The sequence below is a fragment of the Sinocyclocheilus anshuiensis genome, unplaced genomic scaffold (genome assembly GCF_001515605.1).
Source record: "Sinocyclocheilus anshuiensis isolate Anshui unplaced genomic scaffold, SAMN03320099.WGS_v1.1 scaffold2071, whole genome shotgun sequence".
In the NCBI taxonomy this organism is placed as follows: Eukaryota; Metazoa; Chordata; class Actinopteri; order Cypriniformes; family Cyprinidae; genus Sinocyclocheilus; species Sinocyclocheilus anshuiensis.
Window position 1 is genome coordinate 53474 of NW_015536569.1, and position 8883 is coordinate 62356.

The 8883-nt window shown below is 35.8% G+C and overlaps 1 long non-coding RNA gene across 1 annotated transcript in view; it reads left to right on the plus strand.

Annotated features, from left to right (window-relative positions):
• Positions 1-8883, plus strand: part of LOC107702340 (uncharacterized) — a 22515-nt gene that overhangs the window by 10880 nt on the left and 2752 nt on the right. The window contains exon 2 of the long non-coding RNA XR_001635752.1: positions 6558-6563. This is a non-coding gene — a long non-coding RNA (uncharacterized LOC107702340). The remainder of the gene's footprint in view (positions 1-6557; positions 6564-8883) is intronic.

Genomic DNA, 8883 nt, shown 5'->3' on the forward strand with positions numbered 1-8883 from the left:
AACATCAGAAAGATCAGGCCCTTTCTAACGGAGCATGCTGTACAACTTCTTCTCTAGGCCTTTGTCATTTCTAGGCTGGACTACTGCAATGCTCTTCTGGCTGGACTTCCATCAAGCACAATCAAACCTCTACAAATGATTCAGAATGCAGCGGCACGACTGGTCTTCAACGAGCCCAAAAGAGCCCATGTTACACCTCTCTTTATTTCCTTGCACTGCCTACCAGTTGCGGCTCGCATCAAGTTCAAGACACTGATGCTTGCATATAGAACAGCCACAGGCTCAGCACCCGCCTACTTCCACTCACTACTACGAATCTACATCCTCTCCAGAAGTCTGAGATCCGCTAGTGAGCGACACCTCGTGGAACCATCACAAAGAGGCTCAAAATCACTTTCCAGAACATTCTCGTTTACCGTTCCTGGCTGGTGGAATGATCTTCCCACCCCTATCCGGAATGCTGAATCCCTGACAATTTTCAAGCGACAGCTGAAAACTAATCTCTTTTGACGCTACTTGACTTCATCCTAAAAAAAACAAAAAAACATTGTCTTTCTCTTTATTTATTCCTTCCCTTTCTAGCTTGTACTTATTTGAACAATGCCTAAAACTTGGTATTACAAGCACTTCCTGTGTCTGTTTGCCTCTTTAAGAAGAATCGCTTTATGTATCCCCCAATTGTAAGTCGTTTTGGATAAAAGCGTCTGCAAAATGACTAAATGTAAATGTAAAAGTTTAATTTATTCGTTTAATATAAGTTAGTTTGTCTTTATTGTTGCTGTCTTTTCATTAAAAAAAAAACAATGAACCACAAACTAAGCAGACGTTTTAAACAAGGGAAAATACCTTATTTGGGTTACAACGCAAGTAGGCATTTCGTCTTATTAATTTTGTTAATAAAAGTTAGATGTTTAATTATATGTGAATTTGCCATTGTATTTTATGACTGAAGTGTTTTAATTAATAGGCTATAATAATGAACCACAAACGACGATCGTTTTAAGGTAAGGGGAAATCCAAAGACCATTATTTTAGAGACCTGCATTTCAGTCCAAGCCCGACTTATACGCCCCTATAGGGCCGGGCTTCAAGCAAATTTTCACCTCTGGAAGAGTTAGTAAAAAAAAGGAGGACTGGATTAAAACTGCTGCCCCTACCAGAGATTTAAAATAGGCCTAAGTAAAAAGCAACAACAAAAAAGAATTACCATGAAGGTGTCGGGGGGAAATGTAAGGAGATATTTTAATTATTTATTAATAAGTGTTTCTGAGTCAGTGTCACAAGTCGATCCTGACTCTCCATCTCCTCACTGAATGCGCCTTTAGAGAGAAATGCATCTTTACAGATTACATAATGAAAGAGTTTGTTTTTAATTATTTGAAGAGTTTTATTGAAGACTTTGAATTATTTCATTTTAAAGTAGTAATTCAAAGCTTTCTATAGATATATTTATCATGTCTGTGAAGCAAGTATTCGCTGAGTTTCGGTTCATCATTGTGAAGCGCTCCTGTTCAAGATCGAGACGGCAGAAGGCGCATCCTGTTTGGTTTCTTTATTTTAAAACGTTTTGTTGTGAGCACACACAAATAAAAGTAGACCCTTTACAGTGTAGAATGATGTATTACTCTTATCTTTATGAGCAAAAATGTCAGCATATTTGTGGTGTATTGGGATAATGTGTATTTGTAATTACTTGGTTGATGTCTGGCATCTCATTGGTTCCCAACTTTGGGAGCCAGTATTTGACTGTCATGTGATGTGTTGTGTTGCAGTGTATTGACGTATGTGTTTACCAGAGTAAAACGTGTTGATGGCATTTGCTGGTGGTTTGCCTCGTTAATATATCATAATATTTTAAGTTGTTTTCACTTTTATTAAGAAAAATGCAAGTGATGGCGCTGCCGCCTCCATGTCCTGTAAAGCGCGCTTTAGCTTCCACTCTCTGCACAAACGATTTGATATGCGTCTAATAGCGAACATTTATCTAGGTTAAACGTTTAAACTAACATTGTGATATACTTGAAGTGTTTTAGGCCTATATCTATAGATTTTATTTTAGGCAAGACATGATGATTTGAGAAGGCTATCAACTCACTGTCTGCCGCTGGCAGCTTGGCGTATACTTATAACAAAAACTTAAATTTAACAAACAAAATTATTTTCCAAATAGACTATATATCTAAATTAACTTAATAAAGAAATGAAAATAAATGTAACCACTTTGCCATCAAAAACAAAACTGCACTCTTTTAATGGCTGCAACAGCAGCTGTGTATGATAGGGCAAGTGAGAAAAGACACGGGCTCCAGTCGGACTCGGGCTGAAGAATTCTGATAAGCTGTCGGACAAGGGCCTAGATTGGAGGCCCGTGCAAGGCTCTACATTATTTAGATGTGTTACAACGCAGGTAAAACTTATTATCCTTATTCATTTTGTTAGGCTAATAAAAGTTCAAAGTTTAAAATAAGTGAATGTCATTGTACTATTTTACTCTATTTTTATTAATAATAAATATATAAATAATATAATACATAAATTAATAAAAATTAATAAAAATGTATGTATTAAATACATTTAATATTAATAATAATAAACCACAAACTAAGCATTCGCTTGAAGTAAGGGGAAAATCCAAAAACCTTTTATTTATTTGTGCTAGGCAACGTCAGTTTTCGTTCTGTTCATAAAAAAAAAATAGGTTTAATAAGTGACTTTGTAGGCTACTATTGCTGATGTTGAGTGTGAAAAAAAATCATTAACAGTAATATTGAATCAACCTTAAGCATTAATTTTGTTCCAAGAATAGGACAGATCTAAGATTTAACACCAAAATAAGTGCTACAGATGCAAGATTGGTTTGCTGCTGAGGTGAATACGCACTCGCTCTTTCTCTGCTGTCTTTTCAATGGTTGTAGAAATGGTCGTTAATTCTTAATATGAGTACGGCACAGATATGTTACAGGTAATAATAATATGATCAAAAAGCCATGGCAACTAATTATTTTTAAGTCAGTTTAATAAGTTGAAACGACTTTCACAGCCAATTTGATTCAACTAAATTCTTGCTTATATTGTCATTGTAGGATTAGGCTACTTTTTTCCAATGAATTTTAATGAATAGCCTATACGAATTTTATATTATTTTTAACAATCAAACTTTTGCAATCAAAAACTCACATGAGCATGTGTTATGCCATTTATAACACATTAAGTTATGATTTGCAAGTCAATGTATACTTCATTTTATTTCATTAAGAGATATTTTAAACAAACAACCTTGGCTGTCTTTATACTTAACGCATTCCTCAAAGATAAAATGCTGCTGAGCAATGGTAATGTTCATGCTCTGAATATTTCATCATCTGCAATATGCATAATGCAATACACATTAAAACAAAAAATATTACGTGAGCAAACAGTCGTTGTCGATGTGGTAAAGTCAGGCTACTTGCTTTGAATTACGGCTATATAGAAATGACAATGTACAAAGTAAACTTGACATAAAATTGTTTTGTTGGTATACCTTGTCATAAATTATTGCATTTAGGCTGATTCAGTGATATTTGTAACTTAAATAAACCAGTTCATTTAGTCCTATGTTGAATTTTTTTGAATAACAAATGAGTTTAGTGAAGCAACAAACAAGAACACGGACATGTGATAAGTTGCAATAGCCTGCAGAGAAATTTTCAAACACACAAAGAAAATTTTGGATTTGGTGCTTGATAAAATTACTGGCAATAAAACTTAGAAAAACACACCAGCAGATTTGCAAACAATAGAAGACAGGAATTTGGACGAGTGGCTTGCATGACATCACTTTTCCTGCAGATATTTGTAAAGTCTTTCAGAGGAGAAATAAACGGAATGTTCATTTTAACGCCGCAAAATGAGCAATTTTGGGCAATTTGGCAAGGAGAGCGCCCTGAATTAGCATATATTTGTTATTTTTGTAGGGGGGATAAATACAGTGTTCAATATTCTAATGGCAAAAACAGGACTGGCCCAAGCCTTTATGGGGCCCTAAGCAGAATTTTATTTGGGGCCCCTCGGTGTCGCCATTACGACTGTCAATGCTTGATTATTCGCAAACTATAATTCTAACTCACCCATTATCAGTTTTATTTGTTGTAGCTGTGCTTCTTACATCATACCAATGGTTTTACCCTTCTGTGATTATTAATTGTAACAGCAGCAAACCCACAAGAGTGGTCAGGTGTTAATTTGCACTTTAACATTATAAGTCTTACAGTACTAAGTGGCATATAATGTGGTGTACTGAAAAGTAGCTAAATAAACCAGCAGACAATGCATTTACAGAAAAGTATGCTATTTTAACAACATAAATTATTAAACACAGCAGCAAGCCATCTGTACATAAAAAACAACAACTCTTAATCTATAACTAACTAATTGAGGCATAATGATATTGGAATATAATAGCAAAGACCCCAAAGGTAGGCAAAGGTAAATAAAGTTAAGCTGTTATTAGTAAGGCAAGGCAAGTTTAGTTATATAGCACATTGCGTACGCAATGGTAATTCAAAGTGCTTTACATAAAAGAAAGTAAAATAATCATAAAAAAAATAATCACAAAAACAAAACAAGGAATTTAAAAACTTTGAAGATGATTTAAAAAATGATTTTAAATTAATTTAAGACCGTTAAAAATAGAAAATAAATATACATACATAAAATACAGTGCAATCAGTTCGCACATCGCACAGTGCTCATTCAGTAAATGCACAGCTAAACAGATGAGTTTTGAGTCTAGATTTGACATCTGATCTCTTCTGGAAGCTGATTCCAACTGCGGGCGGCAAAATAGCTAAAAGCAGATTCCCCTTGTTTTGTGTGAACCCTTGGTATTACTAACTGACTCGATCCTAATGATCTGAGTGGTTTGTTAGGTTTATATTCAGTGAGCATATCTGCAATGTATTTAGGTCCTAGGCCATTGAGTGATTTATAAACGAGTAAAAGTACTTTAAAATCAATCCTAAATAAAACTGGAAGCCAGTGTAAGGACCTGAGGACTGGTGTGATATGCTCTAGTAGCCAGGTTTATGAAACAGAATTGTTTATTAAAAATATATACCCAGGAAAGTTATTTTTACAGAAAAGACAAAAACTTTAATCTAAAATTATATTATAATATATCAGGGTTGCCAACATTGGTTGCCTGGCTGGAGTGAGATACATTAATATATAACACAAAAAAAAAACAAAACACACACTGCCCTTTACCCACTGTTTGTCTATAGCAGTGATGGGCAAACTTGGCCCTTCCAGCCCACTTTCCTGCAGAGATTTGATCCAACCCTGACAAAACTCACCTGCCTGTAGCCTTCTAGTAGTCTTGAAGACAATGATTAGCTGGTTCAGGTGTGTTTGATTAGGGTTGGAGCTAAACTCTGAAGGAAAGTGGCCTGGGAGGGCCAAGTTTGCCCACCCCTGGTCTATAGTGTACATTTTTTAAACACTTAAAATATTTTAAAGCCTATATTATTTTTAACTCTACAGTTGTGCAGTAAAATTCACTTCAAATATTCACTTTTCATTCATGAAGATGAAAAAAATGGCCAAAAATGTGTCTCTTGATGTAAAACAAAGACTTAAGATGAAAATGACATGAAATTACCATTATAACCAGTAGATGGCAGTAGAGGATCAGTTGCCATTTCCACTCCTTAGTTTTTGTGACATCTTGTTTTTGCATTTATTATAAAATTAATATTTAACCAATTTTTTGTACTTTTAGTGTACTAAAGTATAAATAAATAAGTTAATTATTAATGGTATAATAATTAAATAATAATGCATTAGATATTTCATTGTTAACGGTAGAAGCTGATATATATTCAACCAACACAGTTGCTGCTGAATTTACTCTGCATCACTTAATGCACAGCTCTATTTTGACATCGGCTTGTCGGATAATTAATTCCGTCAATTGCTACAATATTTATCACTGTCAAACATAGCAACGACTGAAGAAGAGTTTAATTAATCAAAATATAAATTATTCAAGTATAATCAATGTGAACATAGCCATTTATGTATTACATTATAAAAAGATTCTTCACAGCAGCGGCAGAAGCCACCACAAATTGGCGCCCAACGTGGGGCTGGAAAGGAGCAGGGGTGGAAGACCACATTGGGGTGGCTTGACGGTGGCCACTAAGGTAAGCAGATTTTGCTTATATACTTAGTGTTGTTCGCCCGGTATGCCCTTTGTGGTAAGAACACTCGAAATTTGCTCCTCCAAATTTAAGGAACAAAAAGAAAAAAGGGTTTTGATTCCAGAATAACTAAATGCATGCAATGGTCTGTGTTTATTGTTAAGTGGGCCTTTGAAGGATAGCAATAAACATTAAGCAGATAAAGTATAAAGAAACGCGCAAATTCCTGTGGATACCGCTCTGTAAAAAGTTGTAAGGAATGTACAGAGGTCTGAACGGATAGGCAAAAATTCCTGCAGGGTACTGCTTCTTTACTGTGTTGAGGATGTGTATCAGTGAAAGAGCGAGTAGAACTGACAGGTCACTCAGGAAGAGTGTAGTGTAGTCTGTTTTTAAGTATGTTTTAATGTATGTGTCTGTGTCTGTGTGAATAACTATGGTTGTATGAGAACATTAAATTCTGTATTGGGTGGGCAAAAGCTGCGCACCCCTCCTGGACCGCCACTAAAGTGTGACCTGGCAGAGTCGGATGCAGTTAGTGCCGCACCTGAGAGGGATGAATGAATGTATGAGCCCTGTGAATAAAGGGACTAGAAGGAGTGAATGTGTTTAGAAAAATTGTTTCAATAAAGACTGGATCAAGATATTGGCATTGTAGATTTTTCATACATGTTTGAATGCATATATTGTGTGACGGAGATAGGGAGAATATTTAGGAAACTAATGCAGTTCAGATAGTAGAATATAATAGAGGTATATGCCCTAAGTTAAATAATTAAATTGCTGATAAAATAATTTTTATAACAGAAACAAAGAATATATAGGTCTTAGTTATTGGTTGGCACTTTTGGACGCTAAGTGATCAAAAATAGGATTTAGAGTATAAATTCAAATATCGAAAATGTGCACACTCATGTGATATAATAAATACTAAGCTTAAAAGTGCATAGTACAGAAGAAAATAGGAGAAAGCGGTTAAAAGAAGCAAATGAAGTTGGGGAGAATATATAGTAAGTTAAATTATTGTATAAAAATATATATTGAGCTTTAAATATAGGATTGTAATATTATTGGAAAAATTATGGCAGCCACTCCGGTGGAAATATTAGGAGTAAAATATCCATTGTGTAAAGAACTGATAGACAAGCTCTCAAACAAATGGCAACAGAGAACTAAAAAAATGATGACAAAATGGCCAAAGGAAGGGACATTTGATGTAGCATTGTGCGAGGAAATGGAAACTCTGATAAAAAATCATAAAACTAAAGGCAATAGTAAAAAGAAAGTTTAGAAGAAATAAGTGCTAGCCTTGTTCAAAAAGGAAGGAGAAGACTCATTGAAAAGGGCAGAGGCTATGGAAGCAGAAATAGGAAGGAAAATTTAAGAAACAGAAAAATTAATACAAGATGCAGATAAATTGGTGAGAGATAGAAGTAAACTATTAGACAGCAGAGAGGAAGTGAGTGAAGGGGAGGAGCCATCATTTGATAAAGGAACATGGGGACGAGGAAGAGATAAAGGAAGACATAGACCACTGGCTGCACAACTCCAGATTTTAATTAAGGGTACAGAGGGACAGTATGTCCCCTGGGCCTCACAGGACCTTGAGGGGCTGGTCACTCGCCTCCCAGACATCCATGAGGGGGCTGGGAAGTGGATTAATGTGTTTAAAGAAGAAACTATGGGCAAACTTTTAGCTTTGGGAGACATTAAAGCACTGCTGGCAAAGATTATAAGAGGAGCAAAGATGGAAGAAATTCTTCAAGCATCCAATCTGGACAGAGCTGTGGACTCTCACTACATGGATGGAACTGTTTTTGATGCATTCCGTCCAGCAGTGTGGCAGGCACTGCGTGCTGAGTACCCGATCAGACTGGACCCTAAATCATTAAAGGGAGAACAGCTGGGGGAAACAGAAAATCCAACCACATATGTCCAGAGACAGCTGAAAAGATGGAAGCAAGAAACTGAAGGGAATCCAGAAGGAGACCCATTAATGGCAACATTGTTTAGAAATGCTGTGATAGATGCCATGCCACAAGCTGTAAAGAGCAGGCTGGAGGACGTGGTCGGCTTAAACTCTAAAACACACAAAGAGTTCTGTGACCATGTGTCTCATGCAGTGGAGCAATACAGAAAAAATGAACAGAAGCTCAAGAACCAAGAGAAAGAGCTACAGAGAAAATTTACTCAATTACAACTTGAAGAACTAACAAAAAAAGAATAAGAAAAAGATTCAAGCTTCAGTAAAGAAATAAGAATCAGAACAAATGACAGTGATGTCTCCAGTGAATGCTCCTCCACTAGCTATTCAGCCAAGCCCACCCACAGCAGTCCCTCCAAATGCACACAGTATATATAGACACAATAGGAATAGAAACTCAGATGATGGCTGTAGAGCCAAAAGCAAATGTTTATTGGATAGGACAGATAGACAAGATGTGAGACAGACAATTAATAAATGGGGAAAGTTTATTGAGGCACAGATTCCAGAAGCACAGTTACTAAAATCAGAATTTCATTGTACAATGATATATGATCCCGAAAGAGATGAAAGAATAGAAAAGAAATGGCAGGAAGAAACTGAAGGACAAAAAATTTAAATAATCTCACAGCACATTATAATAGCTAAACAGGGAGCAGCTCTGAGTATACCTGAATGTGAATTTGTGAAAAAACGGTTCAATGTAACAGATTCTGT